Source organism: Mobula hypostoma, chromosome 16 (genome assembly GCF_963921235.1).
Source record: "Mobula hypostoma chromosome 16, sMobHyp1.1, whole genome shotgun sequence".
Taxonomy (NCBI): domain Eukaryota; kingdom Metazoa; phylum Chordata; class Chondrichthyes; order Myliobatiformes; family Myliobatidae; genus Mobula; species Mobula hypostoma.
In genome coordinates, this window is record NC_086112.1 from 33,144,587 (window position 1) to 33,167,058 (window position 22,472).

Here is a 22,472-nt window from a genome sequence, read left to right on the forward strand (position 1 = left end):
TAAAAAGTTCAAAGTCTCTCAAATGTCCCACATCTCACGCAGACGGGAGAAGGAAGAAAAACTCTCCCTGCCATGCCCGACCACAGTCCGACTCTGAGTCGTCCGAAAACTTCGAGCCTCCGATCAGCTCTCCGACACAGAGTACTGAGCGCCATCTCTGTCCGAATGATTCGACCTCAATCTCGGTCGCCAACAGCAGGCAATGCTGAGGATTTTGAGGCCTTCTCTCTGAAAGATTCCCGACCGCGCAGTAACAACAGCAGCGAACTGGCATTTAAGAAATTTCTCCAGATGTTCCTCTGTGCTTTCACGTCTGTCTCCATCAAATCGGAATTGTCCACAGCCCCTATTTAACGGATACGATATCATTTTTCACTGGAGGGCTGCGCAAGCGAAAGCGCTGCTCTCTCTCCTCCCACCACTCTTAGGTTAAGACAATCCCCTAGAAGTAAGCTGGGAAGTTAATAACCAAGAGAAAAGCACAAGTTCAAGGAAACAACAGGAAATCAGTGTTTCTCAGTTGAACACCATAAGGAATCTAAAGGTGGAATACAACCCAAAAGACAAGGATCAGTCTGAGCTTCCCGTTTTTGCAAAAGTGGCCCTAAGACATGATTTGGATTGTCATTCTGGTATCCTCCACAAAATAGGTTGTGCACTGCTAGTATTTTTCACTCTCACAGGATCTACCAGTGGATATTAATCATGGGGAATATCAAGGTAAATTTACTGTAGAATTAGAGGTAGTGGTACAAGGCTATAGGCACAATTTTCTGCGTTCCAAGTGACTGATAGAATGTATCGATGTCAAGGACATTGTAATTTTCTCAGACATTGATTAACAAGCTAAATTGCCATTCTATTGATGGACTATAGATGGACCCAGTCTTTGTCTCATCGTTAGAAGATGATAAAAGGAGACAGGAGTTTAGATGCGTGATAGAGAATCAGAATCAGGTTTATTATCACCAGCACGTGACGTGAAATTTGTTAACTTAGCAGCAGCAGTTCAATGCAGTACACAATCTAGCAGAGAGAAAAAAATAAATAAAATAAAACATAATAATAATAATAATAAACAAGTAAATCAATTACGTAAATTGAATAGATTTTTTAAAAACGTGCAAAAACAGAAATACTGTATACTTTTTAAAAAGTGAGGTAGTGTCCAAAGCTCCAATGTCCATTTAGGAATCGGATGGCAGAGGGGAAGAAGCTGTTCCTGAATCACTGAGTGTGTGCCTTCAGGCTTCTGTACCTCCTACCTGAAGGTAACAGTGAGAAAAGGGCATGCCCTGGGTGCTGGAGGTCCTTAATAATGGACGCTGCCTTTCTGAGACACCGCTCCCTAAAAATGCCCTGGGTACTTTGTAGGCTAGTATCCAAGATGGAGCTGACTAGATTTACAACCTTCTGCAGCTTCTTTCGGTCCCATGCAGTAGCCCCTCCATACCAGACAGTCACGCAGCCTGTCAGAATGCTCTCCACTGTACAACTATAGAAGTTTTTGAGTGTATTTGTTGACATGCTAAATCTCTTCAAACTCCTAATAAAGTATAGCCACTGTCTTGCCTTCTTTATGACTACATCAATATGTTGGGACCAGGTTAGATCCTCAGAGATCTTGACACAAGAGATATTCCTGTGTTAACTACAGCTGCTTTCTTGGTCCATGAAAGCAACGCTCAAGTTGTCTTTTCTTCTCAGCTAACTGCTCAGCAGCAACTTGATACTAGTTCTCTTATGCAACACCGCTGAACTATATTTTGTCTAAGAGTTATTGTTGGCTTGTTGGAAGCTGGATGATGAAATACATGTCTGGTCCTTTATAGTTTGATATTTAGAATTTGGAAATGAGCAGATGTATTCATTGTCATTTAAGCGTGGAAATCGACCTTTCAATAGAAATCATGTACATGCATTAAGAGATTATTAAATGCAAAAAATGTACTTCAAGTGCATCTTTGGCTGTGAGCAGATATTAGACCTTGCAGCCTAGGTTCAGTCGGCTGCATGTATGTCATAAAACACCCTTTATCAAATTAGATTTCAATCTTTGGTGATCTAGGACATTTCTGACCTGAAGAACATTTCACAGCATGTTGTTTTTCTAGGTTACTGGAGGCTTAGCACACAGTAGATCATATTATCCAGGGAGCACTGGAAATAATTAAAATCAGAGAGAGATGGGCCCACATTGTTTTCATCAAAATGCCTGAAGCTCTGCTTGTATTGGCTCTGCTTGCATGTGACCTCAGTTTATTAGGCTGGATGTAAAACTGCTGTATTATGCCACAGCTTTGGGGAAGGGAGCAGTAATCTTATTACTAATTTTTATATGCCTTCTTTGTTTACAGAAATAAAATAGCTTTGTTCTTTAAATATATCTGATTTTATTCATGAGGGGGGAATCAAATTAATGACTCAACAATTTATTTTTCAGAACAGTCTCCTTTTATTACTGTGAGCTAGAGAAAAGGTCTGTCTCTGCTAAGCAGGTGACTATTTTTGCTATCTGTGCCTCGGTGCCAGGAGGCTTTAAATTAAGATTGATGTTTTCTTATTCTGTTAGTAAGGTCACTATGTCATTTCCTGTATCCTGTTTGCTAGGGCTTTAAGCAGACAAACAGCACTGTGTTTGGCATAGTGCTTGCTGATGAAACTGTACTGACAGAACCATAAACCAATTTGTAAACCAAATAGGAAGGTTATGACAGCCATGTCATACACTGTGGTTTTCGTGCTCAGTGTCACATCCATCTTCATTTCCAGATATTCAGTCTGATGGCGGGTAAGATTAAATGGAAACCTTGTTTTTCTCCCATGAGGAAGCCATAGGTGGGCTAGCTGCACTTTAAGATGAAGTATTCTAATAAAATGGTAACGTTTACCACAATAAAATAGTTTGTCCTTTTGTAGTGACAATATTGCTAAGGTAATGTCTCTGAAAGGTGGGTTTATGAAACTTTTTTTCCTGTCTCTTTCCTTGTACCTACAGATCAAACAACTGCATTAATAAATGATATAAAGAGGCTGTCAGGTCCAGCGTGCATACCAAGTACCTCAGTCAGGTTCAGACATAAACTGTAGCTAGTACTTTAAACAATCTGGAGAATATTGCAAGCTGAGAAACTCAACATCTCCATCTCAGTGTGTTGTCACAGTATATGGAGTGATTATAATTGGTAATCAGCTTCAATGCTGGTAATTTCAACTGCATGATGCATTTTTATCCATGCTTATGTCAAACTCAATTAACATTCTAACACAGCGCTTGCTAAAATGTTGCAGGAGGCTCTGAGCTAATCGACAAGTGCTGTGAATTTATTCTTAATTATTTAAAGCTGTATTCATATTTTACAGTTTATACTATTGTTAGAATCATTGGATTGTGCCAAAATAATATGCTACTTCTGCTTAAATAATAAAAAAAACACCCTCAAACAAAATCACTACATCTCTTTTTAAAAAAAATAAATTCTGTATTCAAGACACACCGACTAGTCACTGCATTCGAATATCTTGTTATTCATTGCACGCTTTGCTATTGTTTGGTGAAGTGAGAGATGTACTGCTGTGAAATTACATCAGATGTGTCAGATGCAATTGAATTTTGAGGAGAGAGAAAAAAAATACATTACTGGCATTACTGCACTTTATGTCACTTGGACTGGAGCCAGAATTGCTCTACTTGATTGTTGCTTGTGCTCACACAACACAGACACAGACACACAGATAGACAGACACACACACACACACACACACACACACACACAAGCGCGCGCGCACACACACACATGCGCGCGCGCACACACACACACACACACACACACACACACATGCGCGCGCGCACACACACACACGCACACACACACACACACACACACACACACACACACACACACACACACACGCACACACAAAATAAACAGGGTGAACTAGCCCTCCTATTGAGAGAAGGCAGGAGGGATGCAGTAGACATTTTCCCCTACTATTCAAGCTTCCTAAAGCATCTGTTTAACATGCCTTTTCTATTCCTTATCTGCTGATAGAAGCAAAATTTTACATCAAAATATCATTGTACTAAATTGCACCGTTTTAAAAATAATTTGCTATCAAATAAGCAAAGATCAACTCAAAGAAACTGCGAAGAGCTAGATAATAAATGGGTTTATATTTTGCACTTGTAAATCACCAACTTAAGCTAAGCATCCTTTGTTTTAAGCAATCATAAACGATATCATTTAAACTGAAACTGAGCAATAATCAGAATGAGTCATAGTATTAGTATTCTTATGACAAGATATATTTGGAAGAGATGAAAATTTCACCAGTGAAAATATTACCTAGATTGATGATCCATTTCTTTTCTGATTTCCATGCCATTCTATAATATGGTGTCATATTTTCTTTTGGCCATTGAATTTAACAAGAAAATATCAATAGCAATTTATGCCTCTATAGTACTCACAACATAAAAACATTATTCAGGACAGAGAAAAAGATGATTGATGCTGTGCAGAAAAAAATTACGAGTTACAAAAAAAATAGCAGAATCAATGTTTGAAAAGAAGTTCTTTTCATATGGCTCTTGAAAGTAAGTATTCAAGAAACCAAGAATGCTTTGATAGATTTGCCATGATTTCTATCCCTACTATGCCACTTATTTCATATGCAAAATATTTATTAAGGGAAAACTACATGAAGAATTGAATGGAAAGAAGATACAAGTGAAAAATAAATTTGAATCTACGAGTACTGTGCATCATTGAAAATAAGTCACATGATTATAGTACACAAGAACTTTAATAGATGTTATATATGACTTAAGTACGTGTGCTTTGCCATTAGTCCTTAACAAAATACACACCTTTGTTGAAGGTCTGTACATTCTATATAGAGAGCTTACCAGTGACATGGAGGTTCCACCCCAAGATAAACCAACTGAAGACATGGATGGTCTTTGGTTTCGAAAGAACCAACACCAAGTAAAGAATTTAAAGAATTGTTGTATCTCCAAAAGAGTATCTCCATGTGATTGTGGGATTCTCATGATTTTATTCCTGTGATATAAAAGCAGCAAAATGGCATGAAACTATCCCAAACAAGAGAGAGAGAGAGATATTTTGGAGTAAAAATGAAGACAAGACAAGTAATGGTCATTTTCTAGTCTGATAGTCTGTAACATGTTAGAGTATGCTGGCTATGAACTGCAAACTGTGAAGGCATGAGTATTCTGGAGAAAGAAGGGATGTTGTGGCACAGTCACAATCAGGCAGACAACTGCAACCACAGGGGTGCAAATAAGACCTTTAAATTATTTCCATCTGTCATAGAAAGGATAGAGATCTTTTTCAGTTCAATAATCTTCCTTGCAACGGTGTTGAGAATGCAAAAGCATTTAATGCTCCATTTGAGGAAACCAAATGATTCAATTCTGCTCATTAAAAAATCACCTCTGGGACCGGCTGGTGGCGCAACAATATCAGCGCTGGACCTGGGAGCGGAGGTTCCCGGGTTCGAAACTAGTCGGGTCCGCCCCCGAGCACGTTTTCCATCCGTGCTGGTTTGAGTGTCAAGAACGCAACTCGACCTCGTAAAACAAAGGGAAAATACTGAGAAAATGTCTGTGTGAGGAATGGCGCACCACACAGTCTCTCTCTCTCGCTCTGTGCCTTGTAAAAAAGCCATGAAAAATCCATCATCACAGACGCACGCACGGACATACAGACGCACGGACACACAGACTCACACGCAGGCACATGCCAAAAAAAAAAATCACTTCTGAAGCACATTCAACATTCATTTATTTGGTGGCTTCATGACATAATGGTATTGACTTTTATTGGTTGTGTGGAGATTACAACAGTGCTTCAACTCACACAGCCATTTGCCAAGTCAAGAGCTGTATATTTGGCATATGCGATCAGAAAATATGCTGAAAGGCATCTCCCGGGTCTGTAACTTTGTTGACTTTTAGATTATGCACTCAACTACAGTTTCACACTTGATCTATATAACAAAAATACTGCCTGACTTATTAACTGTAATAAAATCTTTATTTTCATTTGACTTGCAGCATTGTAATTTCAAGAAGACATTCTGAATATTCACAAACTTCTAAGAAAGTGGTGATAATGCTGGCTAGATAATAAAATCAATGAAATCAGAAGCAGTGCAGAGTTGATGTTGGCTGATTTGCAATCAATGCAATTAGATTAATAGTGTATTGTGACCTCTCTGCCTGTTTTGGGGGTATCACATTTTTTCTGCCAGATTCTTAGTGAACAGAAGCCGAAACAGGGCACCTTGTAGCCAAAAACTTTGTTGTGGGGTAGGTGTTTTCATTCAACATAAGATCATAAGACCGTAAGACATTGGAGCAGAAATGGACCTGGTCCACCATTCCATCATGGCTATCATATCATCTCACTCAACCCCATTCTTCTGTCTTCGCCCTATAATCTTTGATGTCCTGACTAATCAAGAACCTATCAACCTCCACTTTAAATATACCCAATGACTTGGCCTCCACCACTGTCTATGGAAAGAAAACCCATAGATTCACTACCCACTGGCTAAAGAAATCCCTCCTCATCTCTGTTCTATAATTGACAACAATCATACCAGTACTTAAGAAGAGTAGTGTGAACTGCCTTAATGACTACTGTCCACATCTACGGTGATGAAATGCTTTGAGAGGTTGGTTATAGCTAGGGTCAACTCCTGCATCAGCAAGGACCTGGACCCACTACAATTTTCCTATCTCCACAATAGGTCTACGGCAGGCACAATCTCAGTAGCTCTTCACACAGCCTTAGATCACCTGGACCATACAAACACCTATGTCAGGATGACGTTTGTTGACTATAGCTCAGCATTTAACATCATCATTCCCACAGTACTGATAGATAAACTACAGAGCCTGGGCCTCTGTACTTCCCTCTGCAATAGGATCTGGGAGACCACAATCAGTACGGATTGGAAGTAATATCTCCTCTTTGCTGACAATCAAAACTGGCGCACCTCAGGGGTAGAGTAGATCCCACTGCTCTACTCCCTCTGTACTCAAGGCTATGTGACTAGGTATAGCTCAAATGCCATCTATAAATTTATTGATGATACAACTGTTGTTGGTAGAATCACAGATGGAGATGAGAGGGTGTACAGGAGTGAGATATCCCAGCTAGTTGAGTGGTGTCGCAGCAATAACCTTGTACGCAATGTCAGTAAGACAAAAGAGCAGATTGTGGACTTCAGGAAGGGTTATATGAGGGAACTTGAGCTAATCCTCTTAGAACGATCAGAAATGGTTAGTGGGCAATTCCAAGTTCCTGGGTGTTAAGATCTCTGAGGATCTAACCTTGTCCCAACATATCGATGCAGGTATATAGAAGGAAAAACAGTGGCTATACCTTCAGATACATAAAGTGTAAAAGAGAGGCAAGAGTGGATATTGGACTGCTGAAAATGAAGCTGGAGAGATAGTAATGGGGGTCAATGAACTAGCGGACAAACTGAATAAGTATTTTGCTTCAATCTTCACTGTTGAAGGCACTAGCAGTATCGTGGAAGTTCCAGGAGAGGGGCAGAACAAAAGAAACTATAGGCCAGTTAGTCTAACATCAGTGGCTGGGAGGCTGTTGGAGTCGATTATTAAGGATGAGATCTCAGGGTACTTGCAAATCACATCATAAAATAGGCTTGGTTTCCTCTAGGAAAAATCTTGCCTGACAAATCTGTTAGAATATTTTGAAGAAATAAAAGCAGGATAGACAAAGGAGGAGGGAAGAAGCACCTCATCCCTCACTACCATTCAGGGCCCCAAACAGTCCTTCCAGGTGAGGCGACACTTCACCTGTGAGCCTGTTGGGGTCATATACTGTATCTGGTGCTCGCGGTGTGGCCTCCTGTATATCGGTGAGACCCGACATAGATTGGGAGACGGCTTCACTGACAACCTAGTCATCTCCTAGTGGTCACCCATTTTAATTCCACTTCCCATTTCCATTCTGATATGTCTATTCATGGCCTCCTCCACTGTTGAGATGAAGCCACACTTAGGTTAGAGGAACAACACCTTACATTCCGTCTGGGTAGCCTCCAACCTGATGGCATGAACATTAATTTCTTGAACTTCCAGTCATGCCTCCCCACCTTCACCATTCCCCACCCCGTTTTCCCTCTCACACTTTATCTCCTTGCCCACCCATCACCTCCCTCTGGTGCTCCTCCCCCCTTTTCTTTCTTCCATGGCCTTCTGTCCTCTTCTATCAGACTTCCCCTTCTCCAGCCCTGTGTCTCTTTAACCAACTTACCTCCCAGATCTTCAATTCATCCCTCCTCCCTCAGGTTTACCTATCACCTTGTGTTTCTCTCCCCCACCCCCACCTTTTACATCTACTCCTCAGTTAACCTTAGGGTCCTGCACGAGGGTTATCAAGTCTCTTTGTAGCTCTGATTTCTGAATTTGCTCCATTTTGAAAATAGTCTATGCCTTTATTTCTTCTACCAAAGTGTGTGACCATACACTTCCTTGCACTATATTCCATTTGCCACTTCTTTGTCCCATTCATCTAAAGTGTCCAAGTCAGGGTTCCCAACCTTTTTTATACCGTGGGTCCTTACCATTAACCAAGGTGTCCATAGATCCCAGGTTGGGAACCCCTGGTCTAAGTCCTTCTGCAGACTCCCTGCTTCCTAAACAATACCTGCCCTTCACCCATCTTGGTATCATCAGCAAACTAGGCCACAAAGCCCCCAATTCCATCATCCAGATCATTGATATATAACATGAGAAGAAACTCTTGTGGAATTCCACTAGCTGCCAACATCCAACTGGAAAAGGCCCCCTTTATTCCCAGTCTTTGCCTCCTGTCAGTTAGCCAATCTTCTATCCCATGCTAGTGTTTTTCCTGTAATGCTATGTGCTGTCATCTTGTTTAGCAGCCTCGTGTGCAGCATCTTGGCAAAGGCCTTCTGAAAATCTAAGTTAGCAACATTCACTGACTCTCCTTTGTCTATTCTGCCTGTTATTTCCTTAAAGAATTCCAACAGGTTTTTCAGGCAAGATTTCCTCTTAAGAAAACCATGCTGATTTTGGCATATTTTATTATGTGCCTCCAAGTACCCCGAAATCACATCCTTAGTAGTAGACTCCAACCTCTTCCCAATCACTGAAGCCAGGCTAACTGCCAAATAATTTCCTGTCTTTTGCCTCCCTCCCTTCTTAAAGAGTGGAGTGACATTTGCAATCTTCCAGTCCTCTGTTTCTCCATTTGCCTTTTGCATTGTGCATTGTGGTTATGTTACTAGCTTGCAGAGGTCTGGACTATTATTATGGAAGCTTACTCTATCTCCACATCTGGAGAAAGTAAATCTGAAATCTAATACTTGTGTCAATAGTGATGGTTTTTTAAAAGTTTTACTTATTTAGAGATACAGGGTAGAATAAGCCCCTCTGACCCTTTGAGCCACACCACCCAGCAACCCTCTGATTTAACCTTACCCTAACCACAGGAGGATTTACAATGACCAATTAACCTAATCACCAGTGCATCTAACTGCTACACTACCATGATGCCCCCATTCAACATTTTCGACTTTCCACCACAGTTCCAGCACCTGCATCAATCTTTGTTGGTACAGATATACATTGGTTTAACAACATCCAATATTTCACACAAGGAAAACATAACAACTGTTGGCAAGTTTTATTAATGTCAACTATGTAACAAAATCTACTGTCCTTACTTGGATTGACCTATTTATGACTCCAAACCCACCAATGTATTTTATACTTAACTGCTTTCTAAAATTACCTAGAAACCCATTTAGTTTGGGGGGTAGTTAGGAAATGTTATGTCTGCCCACGTCTTGTGAATTAGATTACAAAAATAATTCTCTGCAAGGAGTCCAAATGGCAACAAAAATTGATTCTCAGACCTCCGTGACAATGCCATGCTCAACACCTCATCTGTAGACTACATACGTTTCTGTCACCTGTCATCAGATTAGTTTGTTGTCATAAACAGAGTGCAGTGACATTCCTTGTTCATGTGATGTTCACAGAGTAAAGAGCTAATAATAGATACAACAATAAACGTAACACAGCAGAAAGGTGCAATGATTGTACCTTCTGAGCAGAAAGAAATGCTGAAGTGACAATAATCGAATAGCCAAAGTAGAATTGATAGGTTGTTCTCGAAAGCTGGGAAATAGAGAATTACAAGCCAAAAGTGCTTTCATTTGCTTACTGGCCAGGTCTTCGGCAAAGCTAGTCATTGTCTCCTGAATGCCAGAAAATATAACTTCTTTATCATGTACCAATCACTACACCAATACTGATAACTGAAGATTGTGTATCAGAGGTTTCAAGAGACACGCTAGGGACAATGTATAATGCTCAATTCACCCACCAACCCAGCAATCTTTGGAACAGAGGATGAATCGGAAGACCTGGATGAATCTCTGGCTGTTTGCAGGGACAACTTGCAAAGTCCACACACAGACACACACACTGTTCTGGAAGTCAAGACTAAACCCAGTTCTCTAGCATTGTGAGACAGTGGTTCTACCAACTACACCACAGTCCTAACCTCTATTGTAGGTCTTTTCCCCCTAAAGTTGCGTGAGTCTAGAATTAGAGGTCATAGGTTAAGGGTGAAAGGTGAAATAGTTAAGGGGAACTTGAGTGGGATCTTCTTCACTCAGAGGGTGAATTATGTGTGGAATGTGCTGTTAGTAGCACAGATGGATGCGGTGTCAATTGCAATATTTACAAGATGTTTGAATAGATAGTGTACATGGATGGTAAAGGTATGGAGTACTATTATCTGGGTGTGAGTCAATGGAACTAGGCAGGAAAGCAGGTTGGCACAGACTGGATGGGCCAGACAACCTGTAGTGCTCCATGACTCTACGACTAAGTCATCCCAAAAGCTAACTCCTGAAGCACTCACTCACTTTGCAAAATCTTCTGCTGTCTGATTCTTTCACTTGTTTCCTTTACAGGCTGAAATTCTCAGCCTTTCATCCCATTATCAAACCTCTAATATACATTATAATTCAGTTTATGCTCAATTTATAAATGTTTTGACAAATCTCATCAGAAAGATTGCAACACTTTCACATGTGTTATCCGTGGCTATTTCTAATCTTCTGTCTGTTTTTTAAGGTTCTATTTATCTTAATTGTCCTGGTTCCTGGTGTAATGGGTGATTACCTCTTCTTGAAGTTTGCTGATACAGGACGTAGACTCTTAGGTGTTGCTCCTCTGTGCCTTAACAGATATAAGTCCTAATGAAGTCTTGAAGGCCCAGCTAACTAATGCTGATCAAGCTGACTGTCAGTACAGTCTTGAAGCTGGTTATTGCCATTTCTGATGCCACTGAGGCCCTTAGTATCTTCTGGTGGTGCCTGTTGCTATAGAAATCTTCTGAACCACTGTCTTCAGGGAATTACATGTTCCGAGGAGCTCTCTATTTTGTCCAATCCCTGTCAACAAAATAAAATGGTGAATTTTTAGAGGGAGACTTGCCAGCAAGATGAACATTTGAGAAGTCGACCTTCCTTCTCACAATGGGAACTTGAAGTATTACGGTGAAAAGTAACATTGCACAGAAATAGCATGGATGTATAAAAAAGTTAACAAAGCCAAGGAAATACAAGATATTCTGCAGATGCTGGAAATCTTGAGCAACACACACACACACACACACACACACACACATGCGCAATGCTGGAGGAACTCAGCGAGTCAGGCACCATCGAAGGTTGATCGGACGTTTGGAAGTCAAAGCCCGAAGGCTGAAGCCCAGGGGTCTATGAATCTGAGAGCCTACTGGGGAAGGTAGAGGCCTGTTGTCTGTGAGTCCATAAGTCCACTGGAGGCCGGAAGTCCAGAGGCCTATCCTGGGACTGGAGCACTGTCTGTGTCATGGATGGGTAGGAGGAAGGGAGGGAGGGAGGAAGGGGCCTTGTTTTTTGCCTGTTACATTCTGTTTTGTTGTGTCCTGTTGTTATTGCCTGTGTTGTTCTGATGAACATTGTAGGTATGCAATGTTGGTCCCAGCATGTGTGGCGAAACTTGCAGGCTTTCCCCAGCACATCCTCAGGTTGTGTTTGTTGTACACAACAACATTTCACTGTAAGTTTTGCTGTCCATGTGATAAATAAATAAATCTGAATCTTAAACTGAATTTATGGAAGGGAATAAACAGTCGACATTTTGTCTTGCTGAAGGAAGCAAAAATATATTTTGACCCATTGCTCCCCTCTTCTTGCTCATTCCTTCTGGAAACCAAATGCCAGGTGTCATTTCAAGTGCTTAGTACATTTGAAGCAGAGACTTTTGTGTGACAATTGTGGGTAAACTAGATTTTCCTATATGCATGACCTTGTTCATGAACCATCATCGACCTCTACAACTTTTAATCCTCTGTAAATCTACTTGAAAATGACAATCATGATCAATTGCTCCTTGAGAGAAATTACTTGCACTGAAAATCATATTGTGCTAACTTAAAAGTCAACAATTCTATAAAAAGAAGCAGCCCACTTTGCATTTTAAAAAGTTGAGTCCATCATGGTTATCCTAATGACTTTACACTTCAGTTCTAAATATTTACAGTGCAGAATAATGAATGACATAAATCTGGGCTCCTTTCTGCACTATTATCTGTAGAAATGTAGAGCTGTGAGCTAATAATTGAAGGGAAGACTCAGATTTCAGCGTATCAAGCAAGTTGTTGCTTTTAGCCATGAGACAAATAGAAGGTAGCAAATGGATCTCAAAACCTCCAGTTTACAAAGGCAATGTAATCCAATAAAAACTGTCAAAAAATGTTTGCAGAACATGGGGAGACGACAAGGATTGGGACTAGCTGGCATTTATGTACTTCCTTCAAAGCTACAAGTGGTATTGAAACAGTTTACTATTAATGTGCAATTATGTTCTCAGTGAGAGTTATTATTTTGTGCAAAAGTTACTGACAAATAATCTGCGTTGGTAGATTCTTTGCAGATCCTTCTGACAGATTTTGAGTGAGTAACTCAGTACAGTTTCCTGGCTTCTTATTCCGTTTTATGGGCACTGAGTTCTCACAGTCCAGAGGGGGCAACTTCGTCGCAATGCCTCTGCAGTAAGGAAGAGTGGAGACCTAACCTGTCATGACAGACTTCACGGATCTACATCCAAACATCACATGGGAAGATCTTAAACATAAACAGTAAATGCTGGCAACACTCAGAGGGTCAGCAAGCTTTATGCTGCAGAGGGTGGTGGATAAAGTGTACGTGCGCGCGCGTGTGTGTGTGTGTGTGTGTGTGTGTGTGTGTGCGCGCGCGCGCGCGTGCGCACGTGGGCAAGAAAGAGAAAGAAAGAGCAAGAGAATGAGATGAAGAGAGAGGTGCAATTTTCTATCCTATTGAAATCTGTGGTCTTCTTAGAAATTCTGCATCTGGGGAATTTTCAGAAGATTGCCAATATCTCCTTCATAATGACCTTTGAGGAACCTAGGCCATTCAGCCCTTCCAGTCTGCTCCACCATTCAATCATGGCTGATTTATTTTTTAACCCCATTCTCCTGCCTCCTCCATGTGACACTTGACTCCTTTATCAATCAATAATCTATCAATCTGCACCTTAAGTGCACCTTTAAATGGTTATTTTCAGTGTGCATGCTTTAGTTTAGTCAGTGCACGTGACCAGAGCAGTGAATCAACAATCATGCACTAAACCATTGTAGCCCTCAGCCAGCCTCAGGGTTGCTCAGCTCGCTGTCTTCTAGGGAAGCAGCCTTCCGCCCCTGGGTAATAGTTTGTGTGGATGCTGTGTGATGTACCCCACCCCACCCAAATAACAGACAATACACCAGATACGATTAAATGATTTACAGTTTATAGATATTACTGGAACTATATAATTAATAGATAATAAAACATAAAAGGTAAATAAAAGGCGCCACACTTATCAAAGTTCAATCTCTTCGTGCACAAACAGTTGGAGCTCAGGACCCTCCTTCTTCACTCTGCGATCTCCTTGGACCACCTCAACCTGCCACCTGGGACCAACAAAGGTGGTCGACCAGACACTCCACATGAGTCCATCTCCGTCTCCTCTCCTCGCCAAACACCCTGGACCTCGGACTCCTGCTTGGACTCCCGTTAGCGGACTCACAGCACCTGGTCCATCCTCTGTCTCTCTTTCCCGCCTTCTCCCCAAAAACCCACGCATCACACTAACTTACAGACACACAGAAAGAATAACATCTATCCCAATTGTTTTGTTCATCCCCTTATCAGTAACATGATCCAAACAAACTGCTAGCGGGAGGACTTTCTCAGCAGTTAGCATAACAAAGAAGCCATTTCAATTATAACATAACAAAGAAGCCATTTTAATTAGACTACACAGTAACAAAAAAGAAGAAACCCCTTACACTATCATGATCACTACATACAACTATTATTGGGAAAGTGCTTTCATATGCTTTAGGAGGAGAAGCAAGGATCAGGATAATCAAATGTTAAAGATACATTTCTGTGAGTTTTATTCCAAATTGCTATGAAAGTCAAGCTAGGTGAGCTATCAGCTGAAGATCAACTTCTGCAGAATATCTGATGTTAAAGCACATTTAATAGGATCAAAATCCATGTGAGAGTTGTATTCTATATCCAAAAATCATTCTGGAATGATTTATCAAAAATGTCAAAATGCTTCAAGCCACCTTGAAGCCAATTTAAATTACAATATTTTACCTTTTTTTCTAATTCTGTAACAGTATTAGACTACAAATTAAAATATTGTGGTGAGCATTCCGTCCTTGATGACAGACGAGAGAAGTTTGTTTTGCTCAGCTGCTGGTTTTATTATGACAAGCACAAAAAGAGGTTGGACGCTAAGATCCAGGGAGTGTACCCACAATCACATACAGACAGGGGAGGTGATTACAGTCATAGTGATCCACAAACGCACATGCGAATAACGGTATAACCCAGGCTAAAATGTAACAATAAATGAACTTGAGCATCCCACCATAATCCCACAAAAACATTTTAAAACATGAACAATAAATAGCGCTGGCCACACAACCCTACACCCTCCCCTCCCCCCCCAGAACACTGCAATATGTTCTCGAAGTGAAAATATTGTAACTTCGAGGACAACTAGAATATACATCTGAAGTGGAGCAGGAATAAGCTTTTAATATCTCCAAGTAGCCAACATTGTCCACAAAAAAGGAGTAAACTAATTACACATCCTCTATTTCACAACCTTATCTGCTGTTATTAGCACCAGTTGTCTAAACATCAATTCCGAAGAACTTCTCCTGACAAGGTTAACTGGATCTTAAAGATTTCTAATCTGAGGATAATTTCCACGATAAAATGTAAAGGAAACAAAAAACTAAAATAACTCTCTAACAAGGGAAGTTAATTCTTGGCTATAATTTATTCCACACATTTAAGAATTGTACTGCTCTAAATAATGGGCGGTTATGTCAATGCATAAGTGGAATAATTAATGCTGTACCACTCGCGTGTATGCGTCCATTCTAATACGTGACTGTTGCAGTCACAATCAGTAGTGTCAGGCAAAAACTATTTCAGGCTAGGGCTGAATGTAATCAACTCCTCCTCAGTGTCATTGCTAATGAATCAGAATCAGCTGTAACATCACTGGCATATGTCATGAAATTCGTTGTTTTGTGGCAGCAGCACATAATAATAAAAAACCTATAAATCACAATAATATATATTATATATTATTAAATTAGTGGAAAAGGAGACTAAAACAAAGACAAAAAGTAGTGAGGCAGTGTACACGGGTTCATTGTCCATTCAGAAATCTGATGGTGAAGGGGAAGAAGCTGTTCCTGAAACATTGAGTGTTTGTCTTCAGGCTCCTGTACCTCGTCCTTAATGGTAGTAAAGACAAGAGGGCATGTCCTGAGTGATGGCAGTTCTTAACGACGGATGCAGCCTCCTTAAGGCATCGCCTTTTGAAGATGTTCTCAATATCGGGGAGGCTGGTGCCCATGATCAAAGACATGGAGGACAAGCTGAATAACCCATCCATAGAATTGGCTATAGCAGTTCAAGACCACAGTCTTAGAAGCAACTTGAAATAAACAATTAAGGAGGGCCTTGCCAGTAATGTCATATCCTCTGAATGAATACATATTTTTAAAAATCTTAGTCGTCATTATTAGATGTTAAATGTTGCTTGATTATTTATTGTATCTTTAAAATGCTCAAAGTTCAAAGTAAATTTATTATCAAAGTTTTTCTATGTTGCCATATACTACTTTGAGTTTAATTTTCTTGCAGGCATTTACAGGAAGTAGAGCCAACAGAGAAGGAAAAGAAATGTATGAAAACCTGTACATAAACAAAGGCTATATAAACTGTATATACAAAAGGCAAACTGTGCCAATAAAAATAATACTGAGAGTATCAGCTGAAAAATAGTTCTCATGCACTTACCATTGTTTTCCTTTTCCTCTTACTCATAATCATTCTAGCTTTATCAGCATCATTCTCTAACAAAATGGAGCTCATGGTTTCTGATTGTGACCACGGTGAAGAACCACAACAAATAATCAGTCTTCTAGAACCTAGAACAGTACATCACAGGAACAAGCCATATGTGTGTGTTGCACTAAGTAAATTAGTAATTAAATGCCTAACTAAACTTACCCCTTCTGCCTTCACAATGTCCATATCCCTCCAATCTCGTATGCCTATCTAAAAGCCATTTAAATGCTTCTATCATATTTGCCTCCACTATCAGTCAAGGCAGCATATTCCAGGCACTTAATACTCCATGTGAAATACTTGCCCCACACATCTCCTTTGAACTTATCCCCTTTCACTTTAAATGCATGCCCTCTGGTATAAGGCATCTGAACCCTGGGTGGGCGGGGGAAATAGTCTATCTAATCAATCATATGAAGAAAAGTGAACAACCTGGAAAGTTAATTCTTTTGCAACACAGACCAAAATACTGGAGGAACTTAGCAAGTTAGACATTATCTATGAAGGGAAATGAATAGTGTTTCTCTCTTCACTAATATAGCCAGCAATACCTACTGTTGTTTTTATTTCTAATGATTAATGTTGACTCTGATAATACCTATTCTGAATTTTGTAAGTCAAAGAAAAGATAGTCATAAATTTAAGCATGCTTTTAAATTTTGTTGGTATAGATAACAACTTGGAGCACCCGGAGGAGTTGAATAAGGGACCTAATAACGTACTGGTTCTCTTTTTATTTCATCACATAACTAAATGACCATGAAAGGCTTCATTAATAGCAAGATCTTTATTGCCATCTCAAGTCTGGTCTGTTGAACTTCCTCTTCCACCATATGTAATTGTTTCCATCTGTTTATATCCCAAGACTCACTTTTAATTCCTGATTTTGCTGTAGTCACTCCCAGCTAATAACTGACATTTCTGGAATCCTTATGATTTCAAGAACCTTTTGAGAAAGAATACAAGACCATGTGAAGGTTGCTGAGGATTTCACAGCTCCCCACATCTAATCTCATGTCTATTTCCTATGTAGACCTTACATCAGTGCCAAAAATGAGAACGGTGACTATATCTAAACCTCTAAGAAGGAAATGGAATTTTTCTTCTGCAGTTCTGTGGGAAAGGTTATTGAACTATTGTATTCATGAAATTATTCTTGAAGTTGTATGCAGAAAATTTTGAAGATAAAAACTATTGATTTGTGGTCTAACATCAAAATAATAATATGGGCAATGTGGACAAAGGCTGAATGCATTACAGGTCGCCCAAGCAATGTTAATAAGAAGGTTCTTCTGGGATCCCTTGTCCATGTTTAGTTAGCTGGCAGGATGTTGTTAAACATTCCAGTTTCTCTTGCTTGAGCAAAAGGAGAGAACTTGCCAGGATTTATTCATTGCTCTTGTCCACGTGTGTGGATGTCACCGCAGATATACATCAAACTCAGCTGTAAATCCCTGTGCACAAACAACGCAAACACTATAGCAACCTCCAGATCAGATCATACAGTCCTTTTTAGAGTATGATGGAATATCAAATAACACCTCCTTAAAAAAACTGTTTTAGTTTCTTTGATTATGAAAATAATTGACAAATAAAACAGCTATTCACTTTGAAACACAGATACTGTAAGCAAATTCAGACTTTTGGATGAACAATAATTTTCTTCCTGGTTCCCTTATTGATTGTTGCAGCTGATTATTATTGACCGTGTTTATAATAAGCTGATTATTATTGACTGTGTTTATAATAAGAATGATCCACGCAGATGCAACTCACATTTCATTATTTCCACTGAAGATGTCGGCAACAAGTCTTAAAATTACTCTCTAGCTGTTTTTCTTTCCCATTTGAGGTTCACTGAAGTGAGCATAGTAATTTCAGATGGATCATTTTGTTAGACAGTCTCAGTTAAAACAAATGGTTTGGTTTGGTTTCTTTTTAAGAAAGGGAGAAAGCGATGCAGCACCATTATCTGAAACTGCCGCATTTTAAAATCGTTGTGAGAGAAGTGCTTGAGCAATTAGATTGTCAACTAACTAGTAATTTGACAAATATCCACAGCAAAATTGAGTGTCTCCTTATATAACGCACAAATGCTGCACTTATTTATCTGACCTATACAAATAACGTTCAACAGAATACATTACCAATTTTAATACATATTAAAGACTAATCACGTAAGGACTATGCATTATCTCCAAGCAAGCTCCATTCCAACTGTCTGAATTTGCAGTCCCAACACTGGACTTTCACACATCCCACTGACACCTTTGAATTATACAGTAGTAAAGTGATGTAAAGCAACATAGCAAATCTCTAGATTGCAATTGAAATGAATGGTTTTGTAATAATGAAGATATAATGATATTACCTACAACAGGGTCATATTTATCACTGGTCGTTATGGTGAGTCTCAGGCACATCCTCTTGGGAATGGACAAGTTTAATTAAGGGCCATTTTCTTTAGGAACATGCACCAGCTGCTTACACTGTCAGAGGTATTTATGCAAAAAAATGTATTTCCTACAGAGATAATTTATGGTTAATATACCATCATTAGATGAAATGAAATACATATGTTTTCAGTCTTTATATTGAATAACATTTTATCATTGTCTCATGGAAAAATATAATGGAAGAACAAATTACACTTTGAAAAAGAACTATTTTTCATGCTTACAGTGCTCATTGTGTCAGCCAACATCTTTGTGTACAGAATCACATGATGTGGCAAGGAAATTATTAAATATTTTGGTAGCCTTTCTTACATTGGCTAATTTCCTTTATAAAAGATACTTTGAAAATTGATGACACTTTCAATCCTTAAATATGTGGAACTTTCAATGATAATTTTCATCTTCTATTTAACAGGGGACATTCGCTGTAGCGCAGACTTGCTTAAGAGGATTATGTTTTAATAACAATCGCAGGTACATCTGTTCAGATTCACATCCATGTAAGCTGTACATGTCATCAAACAAATTCCGTTTTATATATAATCTTTATTAAATGGCCACATGAAAATTTCACCATATTTTTCAATAAAATCTAATCAATAAATAAACAAGTGTAATGATCTCTTTTGGTCTAATAACCAATTTGGAAATAGTAATATAAAATGATAAATGCTAAGATTTTAAATTAATCCAATAGATTAATTCAAACAACTGTTGATGTGTGTCCACTTTGAGATTCAAATCAATGCTCTGGATATGGAATACATTGTATAGAAAAGTAATGAGAAACAGGCGAAAATAATTAATATCCAAAATTAACTTAAATCTCAAATTAAAATTTAGTCAGAGCCGGAACATAGAAACAAGGGTTGCTCATTCAGCTCCTGTCAGTCAGTCAGAACCTAGTTATGCCTTAAGTGCATCTACCCATTCTGCATCCAGACCCTTGCTCCTTATCCAACAAAATTTGATCAATCTTTGTCATGACATTTTCATTTTGTCTTACTTCATATTGCCCCAGATTTCTAATACCATTGCTGTTAAGAAATGCTTCAGCCTTGAGCTGATTTTGAGATCAATCCATTCATGCTGATTCATAGGCTTGCACCAAAACTGGTGGTATATGAACAGAGAAGAAAGGTTGCAACAGAAACTAATTAATTGCAAAAATGGCAAAGGGAACATCTAACGGAATTTAACTTGGACCATTGTGAAATGAGACCTTAAAGATAAAAGATAAAGATAAAGGTTAACATTATTTGTCAAATGTATATCAAAACATACAGAGAAATGCATCCTTTGCGTCAAATCAAATCAATGAGGATTGTGTTGTGGGCAGCCAGCACGTGTTGCTGCAACTTCCGGTGCCAACCTCACGTGCTCACAACTTACCAACACTAACCCTAACTGTATGCCTTTGGAATGTGGGAGGAGATTGGAGGACCATGGTAGTGGAGAAAATGTACAAATGCCTTACAGACAGCAGCAGTATTCTAACCCTGATCAGTGATCGCTGACACCGTAAAGAGATTGCGCTAATCGCTGCACTATTGTACTGCTTTGTTGGTAGTTAAACACACAGAATGAATGGCAGGGTATCGGAGAATCTTATGGAACAGTAAGATTTTGCAGAGCACGTACGTAGTTTCCTGAATGTGGTGATACAGGTGAACAGAATTGTGAAAACGGTATATAGTATGCTTGCATTCAGTGATTAATAGATCAACTATAGGATGTGGAATGTCATGTCATATTTGCACAAATTGTTGGTTAAGATGTAATTGGAATATTATGTTCAATTGCACTTGCCATATTATAGGAATGACATGAATAAGTCAGAGAGGGTGCAGCAAAGATTCACAGGAATACTTCATACTTTATTGTCGCCAAACAATTGATAGTAGAACGTACAATCATCACAGCGGTATTTGATTTTGCACTTCCCGCTCCCTGGATTACAAAACGATAGTAAATATTAAAAATTTAAGTTATAAATCATAAATAGAAAATAGAAAAATGGAAAGTAAGGTAGTGCAAAAAAACCAAGAGGCAGGTCCCGATATTTGGAAGGTATGGCCCAGATCCGGGTCAGGATCCATTCAACAGTCTTATCACAGATGGAAAGAAGCTGTTCCCAAATCTGGCCGTATGAGTCGGATAACAAATAAGCTCTTCTCAGACTTCCAGCTGGGTACAGGTATCAATTTTAACCAACATTTCAATAACAAACTCTGCCACCTTCAGCATGGATGATATCTGGTTATGCCTAGTCCAGGGGTATTTGTACCCCCATCATCCATCCTTCCTGATTGGTTAGTCCTCATCCATTTAGGTTTCCACTGTCCACCTTGTTTTTCAATTGAACTCCAGTTCTTACTTCGAGCGAGACCTCCATCTTTGTTAAAGTTATTTTCCTCTAGTTTTATTTCAATGGCTTCCTTCACCAGATGGTCCTAAATGTAATTGTAACCAATCAGAAGGGGGGGATGATGGGGTATAAATACCACCAGACAAGATATGCCCAGGCATCATCCCTGATTAAGATGGCAGAGTTTGTCATTGAAATGTCAGTTAAAATTGATACCTGTACCCAGCTGGAAGCCTGAAAAGAGTTTATTCATCACTTATGTCGGGAAAGTACTAGATCCTTTTTCCTTCGGAGGAATATTGAAAAGCTTGAGTTATAAGAAGAGAATGAATAGGTTAGGACTGTTTTCCCTGTAGTGAGTAACCTAACAGAGGTTTATAATCTCATAAACGATAAGCAATACTCTTTTTTTCCAGGGTAAGGATATCTAAAAGTAGAAGGCAGAGGTTTAAGGCAAGAATGGAAAGAATTAAAGGAGATAAGAGGGTGGTGGGTGTATGGAATTAGCTGCCAAAGAAGGTGCTCGAGGAAGTTACAATGACAATGTTTGAAAGACACTTGAGCAGGTCAATAGACAGGAGAGAGGAGAGGGAAGGATATGGACCAAGCACAGGCAAGTGAGGATATTGTAGATTGGTATTGAAAGGCCTTGGATGTGGAGAGGATGTTTCCTATGGGTGGAGAATCTAAGACCAGAGGACATAGCCTCAAATGAGAGGGCCATCCTTTTAGAACAGAGATGAGAAGAAATTTCTTTAGCCAGAGAGTGGTGAATCTGTGGAATTCATTGCCACAGGTGCTGTGGAGGCCAAGTCTTCTTGTCTATTTCAGGCAGAGTTTGATAGATTCTTGATCAGTTAGGGCATGAAGGGATATGGGAGAAGGTAGGAGATTGGGGCTGAGAGGAAAAATGGATCAGCCATGATCAAATGAGCTGGCCAGTGATGTTGTGGTATCCGTACCAGACTTTGAAGTGAATGGTCCTGGGTTTGAATCCAGCCAGCTCCTTGCACGCTTTCCATCTGTGTTGGGTTGAACATCGAACTAGCAACTCGGCCTCGTAAAAAGCGGACAAAAGTGCTAAAGAAATGGCAAGGTCGCAGCCCAAT